General features: G+C 41.8%; 2 protein-coding genes across 2 annotated transcripts in view; one reads left to right on the forward strand and one right to left on the reverse strand.

Moving 5' to 3' along the window:
- Positions 1–14,660, reverse strand: part of LOC307000598 (uncharacterized protein) — a 496,331-nt gene that overhangs the window by 423,101 nt on the left and 58,570 nt on the right. The gene's annotated exons all lie outside the window — the stretch shown is intronic.
- The window catches only part of LOC307000631 (uncharacterized protein), a 426,328-nt gene that overhangs the window by 328,509 nt on the left and 83,159 nt on the right, over positions 1–14,660 (forward strand). The window lies entirely within an intron of this gene.

The following is a 14,660-nucleotide window of genomic DNA, read 5'->3' on the forward strand; positions in this document are numbered from 1 at the left end:
TGTTTGGAAAGTTTTCCTCTTTGAGAGAAGAATAAAAATGCAGCAGTGATACTGACTTAAAGTGCTCTGCCAATAGTTTATCAGACTGCAGATCAATGAGTTCAAGCTGAACATCAATGGGTGCATTATCCACACTGCAAGTGAAGGGAGAAGAAATCATGAGCATTTCACCCTCAACTGTTTTGAAGTCTTCAAATCGCCTTGAAAACTCACCATGTAGTGCCCCTAACATGGATGAGTATCTGCGGAGGTGATCAGCTGATGGTGTGACTTCTTTCAGTGTTGGCATGTGGGTAAGAACGTTGCCCTCCAATTGGCTTGAAAGAAACTTCAACTTTCTCATGAAAGCCGTCACTAAGCTGTACATTTCATGTACGAAGAGGCCCTTACCTTGCAGCTTAGTATTTAGTTCATTCATTAATGCAGTCACATCAACAGCAAAAGCCAGGTCTGCCATCCAGTCTGCATCTGAGAGCTCTGGGGTGTCTCTGCCTTTCATCTCACAAAACTCCTTCATTTCTGCTCTCAAGTCCCATACTCTTTTAAGCACCTTGCCCAGGCTGAGCCATCTGACAGTTGTGTGGTAGCCTATGTCACTATGTTCACTTTCATACTCTTCCAAAAGTGCAACAAACTGTCTATGATTCAGTGCTCTTGCCCTGATGAAGTTAACAATTTTAGTTACAACGTCAATAACATGTTTGATTTTTAGCACTGACTTGCACAACACCTCTTGATGAATAATGCAATGCAAAAATATCAATTTCTGTTCTGGGTTTATTTCAGTCACTTTATCTTGCATCCGCTTCAAAAGTCCGACATTTTTCCCGGTCAGATTTGGACAACCATCGGTTGTAACACCTATAAGTTTGTCCCATTTTAGTCCCAGTTTGTCCATGGATAAATTTACCTCTGTGAACAAATCGCATAGCTGCCAGCTCCTCCGTCATCTCAAAGTCTTTCGTTATCCCACGTACAAAGATAAGTAACTGGGCTGTGTCGCGGACATCACAGCTCTCGTCCAGAGCCAATGAGAAACAGTCAAAATTGTCCGCTGTGTTTTGCAGCTGAAGCTCCAGATTTCCCGCGATGTCCTCGACTCGTCTCGTTACGGTTCGCCTGGAGAGGGACACATTTGCAAATGCGTCTTTTTTCTCAGGGCATATTAGCGCTGCAGAGTCCACCAAACATTCTTTTATAAACTCCCCATCAGAGAATGGCTTACTGTTTTTTGCGATTTTGTGGGATATCACAAAGCTGGTCTTGCTGGCTGCATCTCTGGATCCGTGAAGCTTGGTAAAAAGACCTTGCTGCTTTTGCAGCTTAGCTAGCAACGCTTCAGATGTCCGTGCCCGCTCTGCATCCGTCACATGCTTGTATTTTTCTGCATGTTTAGTCTCGTAATGGCGATTCAAATTGTAATCCTTGAGCACAGCTATCTGTTCTCCACAAACTAAACACACAGCTTTACCTTTGACTTCAGTAAATAAATACTTACAAGTCCATGCCTTGTTAAAAACTCTACATTCTGCATCAATCTTTCTTTTTTTAGCTGACATATTTAAGGGCTAATTTCATTTCTTGAACGCTGTCCTGCATGAGCGCGAATACAGTTCAGTGAAGGTGCATGTCACACACACTGTGACTGACGTAAATAAAATAAACAAAATCAGTTGCCTTGACAGCAGTCCATAACTTTTGGCACTCTAGCGGTTATTAAACAGAACTGCATGCGTATCGCGGAAGAACATTGCAGCCGGAGCTACTTCTCTCATGTCTATGACGAGTCACTCAGGGACAGTGTTACTCTGCAGCGGTGCCGACTCGACCGGCCTAAAATAGTCCGAATATAAACACTGATTATAAGTGTACCATAGTGATTCAGGATAAGACACAAACACGGTTTGGAAAATTGATTCATGATGTACACACTCAATATCAAATTTTTTATATATTGAGAAAATAAAAAAAATTTACGGACTCCAGCTTTTTACCAATTACCTTACGTGGGCCGGTCAAGGATAGCCAGAGGGCCTGATGTGGCCCGGGGGCCGTACAATGCCCAGGTCTGCTATAGAGGATACAACAGAACGCACACAGGCTTACTTATCGGAACAAGCGGATAGAGCTGTAGATTCACAAATGCCAGTGCTGGATGGGCCGTTTTGTGATAACGGAGGCATGAACGTTTCAGAAGTGCAAGAACCACAGATTACTGAATCCTACTTGCAGCAGGAGGGCCAGTGTGTTTTTAATTTCATACCACTCAAGTCTCAGCCTGTCGATGCAGCGTGTGTGCAGTACCCTACCATTACGCAATCCAAGGATGTACAGTTTACACGCCCAGCTCAGCATGAGGCGTACTTCAGGTCACCTCGAGATGTGCATCACCCACGATCTGCACCATTTCCAGTCAATGAGTGTAGCTGCCCAGCTTAATAAGGTTTTGACTCTTCAAACTGATGATTCCCACACTTTATTTCAAGGTCCGTCGTCACAGATAAAAGCACCGTCAAACGCCACCGTCAAACGCTTTACATCTCCATGACACACTGAGAATCAACGTAAGAGCTTGTACAAAAGAAAACAAAACACCAAAATTAATAAACAGACCAAAACCGAATGAATTAGATTAATGACTTAAAACATACCAAAACATCATACAAAGCAACAACCAACAAGTAAGTTTGATACAAAGAAAAAATCTAAACAAAATCATAAAAATAACAGGAAGTCTAACCATACCTTGTTTTCCATTTAAACCAGGAGCTAAATCCTTTTAAGACTCTTTGCAAAACCGTGGACACCATGCCATCATGACATGCATGTCTGAGTCTCGTTCCATACTGAAATGTTTGGATATGCGCATTATATCCGCTCACGCGAGTGAACGCCAGAGTAAAAGACCTCCGTTACCACAACACAAATGAAAAACCCAAAATCAAATAAATAAATACCATACAAAATAAAGCAAACAATATGACAAAGTTATTAACAATGAGGAAAGGATCGGAGACAGAAGGGTGCCGCTCGACTATTATCAGATTCAGTCAGCTACACCTTTACAAGCTGGAGAGTATCAAGGAAATCTGTATGCAAATAATCAAATGTCTGATGTCGTCAAGTTTATCGCAAGACGTGAATTAGTGTCTACCGGCCTTACACAGTTTAACGATCATCCAGAGACTTTCAGAGCATGGAGGGCATCCTTCATAAATGCCACTAAAGACCTTAACCTCTCCCCTAGCGAGGAGATGGACTTGTTAGTAAAATGGCTCGGGTGTGAGTCAGCTGAGCATGCAAAACGGATCAGAGCTGTGCACATTAACCATCCGTTACAGGGGCTCAGTCTGATTTGGGACAGACTTTATGAAACATATGGCTCGCCGGAAATGGTAGAAAGTGCTCTATTCTCTAAACTGGAGAGCTTCCCAAAAATAGCAAACAGAGACAGTCACAGACTGCGCGAGCTGGGAGATTTGCTCATGGAGATACAAGCAGCTAAGCAGGATGGCGATCTAATGGGTCTTTCCTATCTAGACACACCACGGGGAGTAAATCCAATAATTCATAAGTTGCCATTCAGCTTACAAGAGAAGTGGCTCATGGTGGGATCTAAGTACAAAGAGGACTGCAGAGTTTCTTTTCCACCCTTCAAGTTCTTAGTAGACTTTGTGTGTCGGCAAGCTAAAATGCGCAACGATCCAAGTTTCTTTCTCACAGCTGTACAGGAAGAACCTCGCAAACCAAACAGACAGTTAAACAAACCCGTTTTTCCCAGAGCCGTCATCACACACAAGACACAGGTCTCCTCTGAGAACTCATCAGCTGCCAGCGAACTTAAAAAAAGGGTAAATACAGCAAAACAGTGCTTACTACACAACAAGCCTCACCCTCTGTCCAGATGTAGAGGATTCAGGATGAAACCTATGGAAGAGATAAAGTCATTGCTCAAACAACAAGGCATAGGCCTATGCTTTAAATGTTGCAGCTCCATATTCCACATGGCAAAGAACTGTGATCAGGATGTTAAGTGTTCAGAAATGTGGTAGTGTTACCCACATGGCGGCGCTCCATCCAGGCCCAGCACCATGGATGAAAGAACCACAATTCCCGACATCAGAGGATCACAAAGTGAGTGAGGATGTACCTGTGGAATCTGAGGTTTCCTCAGCTTGTACAGAGGCAGTGGTGTAGTCTACGTGATACGCAGGCATACGCCGTATACCCACTAGGAAATGCCAAGTATTTCCGTATACCCACAAAAAAAAGCGCGAGGATACGTAACAACTTCGTTTTGTGACAGAACTTTCATTCATAATTCACCGTGTCTGTGTTTGCAATGGACACAGATCAAATTGCGGAATCCACTCACAACTGTAGGCTATATAAAGCAGAACGTCACGGAATTTGGTCATTTTTTGAATGAATAAATCAAAAGTAGGGCTGTACAATTAATCAAATCTCGACTAGTGTCTGTGAATATTAAAAACTCAAAGAGACTGCAGTTGTTCAACACGTCTCTGGGAATGAGCGCTCAATGTGTGCTCTACTACACGCACACACTGAAGCGCGCGTGACTTCAGCGCTTCTCTGTAGCTATGAGGACATGATGTAGGCTACACATGTGAACAGAGCTGCTATGAGAGTCACTTCATGAGAATTTCACCATTTCATTTGATAAAACTATCGTCATTCATTCGTATCATGCACACACAGAAACTGTAATGTCTTTACGACAACCTGTCAAAATAAAAGTTCGGTATAAACTCAAAGAAATTATGAAAGAAATTGCACAGTAAAATGTACTGTAAAATAATAATAATAATAATGAAATTCAATTCAAGTTTTCAATTCAAGTTTATTTGTATAGCGCTTTTCACAATACACATTGTTTCAAAGCAGCTTTACAGAAAATGCATTTCAAAAATATACATACAAAAATACAGTTAGTTAATCATGAAATTTAGGGCATAACATATCGCCGGCGTTGGGTCGTCTCTTCACAGGCGTCGAGTCGTCTCATCACAGGCGTTGGGGCATCTGAAGTCTCCATGAGAGGCTGGATACATAACTGGAGCTGACGAACTCTATTTGAGTTATCTCGGGACAGGCGTCCCGAGATAACAACAAAAAAGGCAGATGGGAAATAATTAGCGTAGCTGCTGTTCTTAATATGAATGCATTTGATCTGATTTAACTGTAGTATAAAAGGTATGAGATGCATCATGTGAATGCTTGGCTAAAGAGATGCGTCTTTAATCTAGTTTTAAACTGGGAGAGCGAGTCTGAACCTCGGACAATATCAGGAAGGCTATTCCAGAGTTTAGGAGCTAGATGTGAAAACGCCCTCCCTCCTTTAGTGGACTTAGATATCCTAGGTACGACCAGAAGCCTCGAATTTAGCGATCTTAAAGAGCGCGATGGAATATATGGCGATAGAAGATCTCTTAAATACACAGGAGCTAAACCATTTAGGGCTTTATAGGTCAGTAACAATACTTTGTAATTGATACGGAACTTAATAGGTAACCAGTGTAGAGATGATAAAATTGGTGTTATATGATCATATTTTCTTGACCTAGTAAGAACTCTAGCAGCTGCATTTTGGACTAACTGTAGCTTGTTTACTGAGGATGCAGGACAACCAGCTAATAAAGCATTACAGTAATCTAGTCTCGAGGTCATGAATGCATGAACTAACTTTTCTGCATCAGAAACTGATAGCATATTACGTAGCTTAGCAATGTTTCTAAGGTGGAAAAAGGCTGTTCTTGTGACATTTGAAATATGATTTTCAAAAGACAAGTTGCGGTCTAGTATAACACCCAGGTCTTTTACTGTAGAGGATAAAGTAACAGGACGTCCATCAAGATTAAGGTTGTATTGTAAGAGGTTTTGTGGGCAGTTTTTTGGACCAATCAGTAATACCTCCGTTTTATCTGAATTTAATAGAAGAAAATTACACGTCATCCAATATTTTATATCTTTAACACACTCTGTCATTTTAGATAATTTAGTGTTATCATCTGGTCTAGATGAAATATATAATTGAGTGTCATCAGCATAACAGTGGAAACTTATTCCATGTTTTCTTATAATATTACCAAGTGGCAGCATATAAATTGAGAATAGCAGGGGGCCTAATACAGATCCCTGCGGCACTCCATAATTTACTGACGTTATCTTTGATTTTTCCCCATTTAAATGGACAAAATGGTAACGGTCTGATAGGTACGATCTAAACCAGCTTAATGCCTGTCCCTGAACACCAGTGTAATTTTGAAGTCGATCTAAGAGTATTTTATGATCTATAGTGTCAAACGCAGCACTAAGATCGAGTAAAACTAGTATTGAGATACAGCCTTGGTCAGAAGCTAAAAGTAAATCATTTGTAATTTTAACCAGCGCAGTTTCTGTGCTATGATGTGGCCTGAATCCTGACTGAAACTTTTCATAGATATCGTTTTCTTGCAAGAAAGAGCACAATTGAGCGGACACAACTTTTTCTAGTATTTTAGACATAAATGGAAGATTTGAAATGGGTCTGTAATTTGCTAGGTTATTTGGATCTAATTGTGGTTTCTTAATAAGAGGTTTTATAACTGCCAGCTTGAATGTTTTTGGAACATGTCCTAAAGATAGAGACGAGTTAATAATATTGAGAAGAGGCTCTTCCACTACAGGTAACACTTCTTTCAGTAGTTTAGTGGGTATTGGATCTAATAAACATGTTGTTGGTTTAGATGCAGTGATAAGTTTATTTAGCTCTTCCTGTCCTATAGTTGTAAAGCGCTGTAGTTGTTCTTGAGGGGCGATAATTGAGGCTGAATCATAAGACGCTGTCAAAGATTGTACATTTACAATTGTGTTTCTGATGCTTTCTATTTTCTCAGTGAAGAAATTCATGAAATCATTACTATTAAAATGTAACGGAATATTTTGTTCAGGTGATGTCTGTTTATTTGTTAATCTAGCCACGGTGTTAAATAAAAACCTTGGATTGTTTTGGTTATTTTCTATTAGTTTGCGTAGATGCTCAGACCTGGCTGCTTTTAGAGCCTTTTTATAACGTGACATACTGTCTTTCCACGCGATTCTAAAGACCTCTAAATTAGTTTGTTTCCATTTGCGCTCTAAGTTACGAGTTTCTCTCTTGATAACATGCGTAGCACTGTTGTACCATGGTGCTTTAGTTTTCTCTCTAACCTTTTTTAATCTAATTGGTGCAACAGTTTCTAATGTACTAGAGAAAATGGTGCTCATACTGCTAGTCATTTCCTCTAGTTCCTCTGTTTGTTTGGGTTCACTGAGGAGCGGAGATAGATCAGGTAAGCTATTCAAGAATCTATCTATAGTGGTTGGAAGGATTGTTCTGCCTGGTCGATAACGTGGCGCAACATGACACATTTCAGCCGTACGTAGTATGCAAGTTACCATGTAATGATCAGTGACATCATCACTTTGCGGTATAATATCTATATCGGTTGGATCGGTTCCATATGATATAATTAAATCTAGAGTATGATTAAGACGATGAGTGGGACCACTAACGTTTTGCCACGACCAATCAGACGGGGCTCATGCTTATAACCGTATCCTGGTGGAGTGGACTCATTAAGACCGAAATAATCATTTGGTTTAAGCCAGGTTTCAGTAAGGCAGAGTACATCAAAGCTATTATCAGTGACCATTTCATTTACAATAACCGCCTTAGGTGTAAGCGATCTAATGTTTAGAAGACCTAGCTTTAGAAATTGTTTTTGTTCACTAATATTGAGATTTTCTGGTTTAATCACAATTAGATTTTTCTTAGATCCTGCAGTAGATTTATTGTTTGGCCTCACTAAACGAGGAATAGACACAGTTTCTATATAGTGTTCTACACTGGTACTTATATCAATTAATTTGGGACAGCAAAGAATGTGATTTGGACTTTGACTTACTAGTCATATGGTGTGTAACGTCTTGGAGATGTTGTCCGACAGAACAGCCGCTCCGATTCTGCTGGGGTGCAGGCCATCAGCACGGTAGAGCCTAGGTCGCTCCCAAAACAGATTCCAATTATTTACAAAGAGCAGTCTCTGTTCATTACACCATGACATCAACCATTCATTTAGTGCAAACAATCTACTGAACCTTTCTTGTCCTTGTCGGTACGTGGGAAGCGGTCCAGACACGACGATCTTTGCTTCAGGCGATGTTCTGCGTACCGTCTCGATCAGGCTCCTGTAGTCCCTCTTCAGAACCTCCGTCTGCCGCAGCCTGATGTCGTTCACCCCCGCGTGCAGCACGACAGCTCCGACGCGCTCGTCACCGTTCAGGATCTCGGGGACCTGCGCAGCGACATCGAGAACACGAGCACCAGGAAAGCAGTGAGTGCGCACCATACCTTTACCTGAGGTAGCGCGGACATGCCGGACCATGGAACTGCCGATGATCACAGCGTCGTCGCGTTCCGTCTCGCGAAGAGGGGAGAAGCGGTTCCGGGTGGAGATCTCGAAGACCGGGAGGGGCGGAGAGGTCCTTGCTCTGGTCCTGGCTCGTGTCTTCCGCTGTGGCATCATCCAGGGTCCATGGTGCTGTGTCGGTGTCGGGGTAAACGAAACCAGGGGTGCTCGGGTCCTGTGCAGAGAAATACACGGAGTAGAGGAGGCCGGAGTCGAAAAGTTACTAACCACTGACTTGTGAGCATCGGCGCGTGATGCTTCAAGCGCTGATCGTCGGTCTCGCAGCTCGGCCTGCCTCCCCAGCAGATCACGGATCTGCTTCTCCACGGACTCCAGCTCCAACCGCACCGAATGCAGCTCAAACGTGTCCTCACCTGCACTCAGAGGTAGACACACATCCGATGTATTTGCCATTTTGACAGATGAACAATAAATTAGCAGTGATGCTACCAATATCACTACTAATTTAGGACTGAAATCATGGATAGAACCCGTATCCTTCCAGTGATTCGAGTGTAAATAAGACGGTCGATAGGCGAGACCACGCGTGCAAATGCTAGCGGGCTAACTTAACGTTAGAGATAGTAACGGAAGTTCGGAAAGTTGGATATAACCAGCGATATCAAAGCAATCCGATTGTTTTTTATAGAGAGTAACGTTAGTATCGGAGATATGTTCACATGCTCACAAACTAACAGTTAAGCGATTCGAAACACAAACTCCAAACACAACCAAAGCGGTTCGAACACAGACACAAACTTCAAACACAAACAGAGCGATTTCAGTGATTCGAGTGTAAATAATACGGTCGATAGGCGAGGCCACGCGTGCAATGCTAGCGGGCTATCGTTAGAGATAGTAACGGAAGTTCGGAAAGTTGGATATAACTAGCGATATCAAAGCAATCCGATTGTTTTTTATAGAGAGTAGTATCGGAGATATGTTCACACGCTCACAAACTAACGTTAACAGTTAAGCGATTCGAACACAAACTCCAAACACAACCAAAGCGGTTCGACCACAGACACAAACTTCAAACACAAACAAGCGATTCGAAGCACAAGCACAAACACAAACTTCAAACACAACAAGCGATTCGAAGCACAAGCACAAACACAAACTTCAAACACAACAAGCGATTCGAAGCACAAACACAAACTTCAAACACAACAAGCGATTCGAAGCACAAGCACAAACACAAACTTCAAACACAACAAGCGATTCGAAGCACAAGCACAAACACAAACTCCAACACAAACAGAGCGATTTCAGTGATTCGAGTGTAAATAAGACGGTCGATAGGCGAGGCCACGCGAGCAATGCTAGCGGGCTATCGTTAGAGATAGTAATGGAAGTTCGGAAAGTTGGATATAACTAGCGATATCAAAGCAATCCGATTGTTTTTTATAGAGAGTAGTATCGGAGATATGTTCACACGCTGGAAAAATAGAAAATGCTCGTTTCTAAATTAGTGTAAAGAACAAAATCAACGATTTATGAATCAAGTCGACGGAGCTTCAAACACAAACACAGCGCTCACTCGCGACGCATGCGCAGTCCCAGCAGAGCAATGCTGAGGTTGTATTAGAGTATTAGCAATGCTGAGGAAATCTATTAAAACTTATTTTAAAAAGGAATATCACACACATTTTCATACATGTTTTAATTTAAACAGTAAACTTGCCAAAACAATAACACCATTTTCTTTCAAAAACACAATTTCTAAAAGTACATTTGTATTTGTGCCTATAATGTTTTTTTTTATTATTATTATTATTGTCAGCTAATAAAACCTGTGCTTCAGGGACCATATTCATATAACATCTAAGGCTAAATGTAGCTCTTAACTGGCTGAGCTAAATGGTGGTTAACACTAAACAGTAGAAAATCAGTCCAGCCTCCTCAGAATTCTTCGATCTATTTGGCATCACCGAGTGTAACTTAGCCTACACTCTCAAAACATGCGCAGGCACAGTTGAAACGGAGGGCAGGCTAGCACGAGGCTTTTTCTGCAGATCATGGACCGAGAAGTCTATAAAGACAAGGAAAATTAATGGGTTGCCCCACTCCCATTCAAGCAGCCAAGGCAATATCTTCCAAACAATCGTCCACAAGCTGTGGAACGCTTCAATTCACTTCAACGATCTTTCAGGAAGAAGCCTGAGATGAAAAAAGACTTTGTAGCCTTTATGGAGAAGCTATTCCAAAACGATCATGCAGAAATAGCTCCTTCAGTTGGTCCCAATGAACAGTGTTGGTATCTACCTTCCTTTGCCGTTTTTCATCCAAAAAAGCCATCCCAGACCTGAGTGGTATTCGACTCGAGCGCTCAATGCAAAGGTGCATCACTGAACAAGGTTCTCTTGACGGGTCCTGACCTCAACAACAGTCTCCTCTGTGTCCTAATGCGGTTTCGCAAAGAGCCTGTCGCCTTCATGGTAGATATACAACAAATGTTCCACTGCTTTAAAGTTCGATCTGCAGACAGAAACCACCTCAGGTTCCTCTGGTTTCGTGAAAATAACCCAGAGAACGAGATCACGGAATACCGTATAAAGGTACACGTATTTGGGAACAGTCCCTCTCCGGCAGTGGCCATTTACTGTCTTCGTCGTGCAGCTCAAGAAGCACAAGAGGAATTTGGTCAAGACGCCCTACAGTTCGTGGAGCGAGGCTTTTATATGGATGACGGATTGAAGTCCTTACCCTCCGCAGAGATGGCAATTGACTTGTTAAAAAGGACACAGGACATGCTGGCTGGATCTAATTTGAAGTTGCATAAACTAGCTTCAAACAGCAAGGAAGTTATGGAAGCGTTCCCATCTGAGGATTACACCAACTCAATGAAAGAACTAGATTTAGGTGTTAACTCACTTCCTATGCAACGCAGTCTTGGCTTGCTTTGGAATCTGGACACAGACTGCTTCAACTTCCACGCCCAAAAGGATAGAAGGCCTTACACTAGGCGTGGACTGCTGTTCGTTATAAACAGTTTGTACGACCCACTAGGATTTGTGGCCCCCATCACAGTTCAAGGCAAAGTACTACTGAGGGAGTCAAGTCAAGTCAAGTCACCTTTATTTATATAGCGCTTTTTACAATACAGATTGTATCAAAGCAGCTTCACAGTGATAACATGAAAATAATACAAAAAACAATTTCATCATTGTCCACCTTTAAGGCAGATCTATAATATTGTTGAATATTAAATGTCCCCAACTAAGCAAGCCAGAAGGCAAGGCAACAGCGGCAAGGAACCAAAACTCCATCAGGTGACAGAATGGAGAAAAAAACCTTGGGAGAACCCAGGCTCAGTCGGGGGCCAGTTCTCCTCTGGCCAATGAGTGAACAGTGTATGAAGTTCAGAATGAATCAGAGTATTTGTCCAGTTCCGGTTGGTTGAAGTCGGAGTGGAGAGGAGGAGAGACTGGTTGACACTTCAGGTCAGCGGCGTCGTCGTGTCCTGGCGCTGGTCCTTCATCAGATCTGGATACGGCCTGGTTCCGGTGGACAGCGGTAAACCTCGGGATAGACAGAGAGACTAATATTAGCGTAGACGCCATCCTTCTTATGATGTACCAAGTACATCAGGATTTACGGGAAGTGTTCCCGGTCCCGGCTGTTCTAAATTATGCAGCCTAACATTGAATTATATAAGTCTATAATGTGTTATGTGTATGCTAGGCCGAAGAGATGTGTTTTTAGTCTAGATTTGAACTGACAGAGTGTGTCTGCTTCCCGGACAATGTTAGGAAGACTGTTCCAGAGTTTTGGTGCTAAGTAGGAAAAGGATCTACCGCCAGCAGTCGATTTTGATATTCTAGGTATTATTAACTGGCCGGAGTTTTGAGATCGCAGTAGACGTGAAGGACTATAATGCGTTAAGAGCTCGCTCAAGTACTGCGGAGCTAAACCATTTAGTGCTTTGTAAGTGATCAGCAATATTTTAAAATTTATACGATGTTTACTAGGCAGCCAATGCAGTGTTGACAGAACGGGGCTAATATGCTCATACTTCCTGGTTCTGGTAAGAACTCGAGCTGCTGCGTTTTAGACCAGCTGTAGTTTGTTTATTAAGCGTGCAGGGCAACCACCCAGTAGAGCATTACAATAATCTAGCCTTGAGGTCATAAACGCATGAACTAATTGTTCTGCATTATTCATTGAGAGCATATGACGTAATTTAGATATATTTTTAAGATGGAAGAAAGCGGTTTTACAGATACTAGACACATGACTTTCAAATGAAAGATTGGTATCAAAGAGCACACCCAGGTTCCTAACCGACGACGAAGACTTAACAGAGCAGCCATCAAGTGTTAGACAGTACTCTAGGCTATTACGTGTGGAAGTTTTTTGTCCAATAATTAAAATCTCTGTTTTTTTCTGAATTTAGTAGTAGGAAATTACTAGTCATCCAATTTTTTATATCAGCTATGCATTCCGTTAATTTTGTGAATTGGTAGGTTTCGTTAGGTTTTGAAGAAATATACAGCTGAGTATCGTCGGCATAACAGTGAAAGCTAATTCCATGTTTCCTAATGATATCTCCTAATGGTAGCATATACAGAGTGAACAGCAGCGGTCCTAGTACTGAGCCTTGTGGTACACCATACTGAACTTGTGATTGATAAGACATCTCTTCATTTACTACTACAAACTGATAACGGTCTGATAAGTATGATTTAAACCATGCTAGTGCAATTCCACTAATGCCAACATAATGTTCGAGTCTATTTAAAAGGATGTTGTGGTCAATGGTGTCAAATGCAGCACTAAGATCAAGTAATACTAATAGAGAGATACAACCACGATCGGATGATAAGAGCAAATCATTTGTGACTCTAACGAGAGCTGTCTCTGTACTATGGTACGGTCTAAATCCGGACTGAAAATCCTCGCAGATATCATTTCTTTCAAGAAAGGAACACAGTTGTGAGGATACTACTTTTTCTAATATACTGGAGCTAACTGAGAATGCTGCTGACTGGGATTCACCCTTACCTGTGAACAAACAAAAGGTGTGGGAGGAGTGGAGAGATTCTCTGCAAGAACTGCAACATATACAAGTTCCAAGAAATAACATTTAAGGAATTAATTTGATTAATTATTACTCAATTCTAATTTGTAAAATTTAATTAATAATATTGCTTGTAATCTGTTGCCTCATTTTAATTAATTAAATATAAATTAAATCTATGTTTTATTTTTTACAGTGTATGGGCTCACATCGTTGTCAGGCGCCAAGTTCAAGGAGCTCTGTGTGTTTTCAGACGCTTCTGAGAGAGTAATCGCAGCGGTTGCTTACCTCAAAACAGTTGATTCAGATGGTAGCTGTCATTTGGGTTTCATCACAGGCAAAGCAAGGCTAGCGCCACAACCAGAGCACACTATACCTCGTCTGGAACTCTGTGCGGCTGTCTTGGCTGTGAACATGATGGAAACCATCATTGCAGAGATTGCTGTCAAATTCTATGAGATCACCTTCTACACAGATAGTAGAGTGGTCCTTGGCTATATCTACAACGAGAAACGTAGATTTCATGTCTATGTAAGCAATCGCGTACAGAGAATCCGGACAAGCACTAATCCAGAACAATGGCATTATGTGAGCTCAGAGCATAATCCAGCTGATGTTGCAACACGACCAATAGCTCCAGCCAAATTGCAGGACACTATCTGGTTCAGGGGACCAGCATTCTTGCATAATCCAGAAACATAGACTTTCCCCAAAGAACCCTTCACACTTGTTGATCCTGATCGAGATTCAGAAGTTCGTCCACAAATAACGGTGTTGCATACCACTGTCTCAAATCGCTTTGAACGCTTTTCGGACTGGAGCCGCCTGATCCGAATTGTAGGAAAGCTGATTCATATTGCACGCTCTTATAAGCAGGGTCAAAACGACACCCCTCAGGCATGCAAAGGATGGCATTGTTGCAAACTTCCTCTTAGTGCTGACACAATACTTCAGAGCACAGAAGTTGCCATACGAGCAGTACAACAGGAAACTTTGTACTTATTCCCCAAATACCAGACAGGGAGTGTGCTGTTCTATATGAACATTCTGCATTTATTTGATATAAAAGTTGTACTATAGTGTCCCCCTCTGTTCAAAGTTGGGTATTGCATGTAGTATCAGTAAAGTCCTTATATGATGACATCACAAATGTGAGCCCGGCAGCAAAGAAGAGCATGCGGTTATGGCTA

Source organism: Phoxinus phoxinus, assembly GCF_949152265.1.
Source record: "Phoxinus phoxinus genome assembly, chromosome: 1".
In the NCBI taxonomy this organism is placed as follows: domain Eukaryota; kingdom Metazoa; phylum Chordata; class Actinopteri; order Cypriniformes; family Leuciscidae; genus Phoxinus; species Phoxinus phoxinus.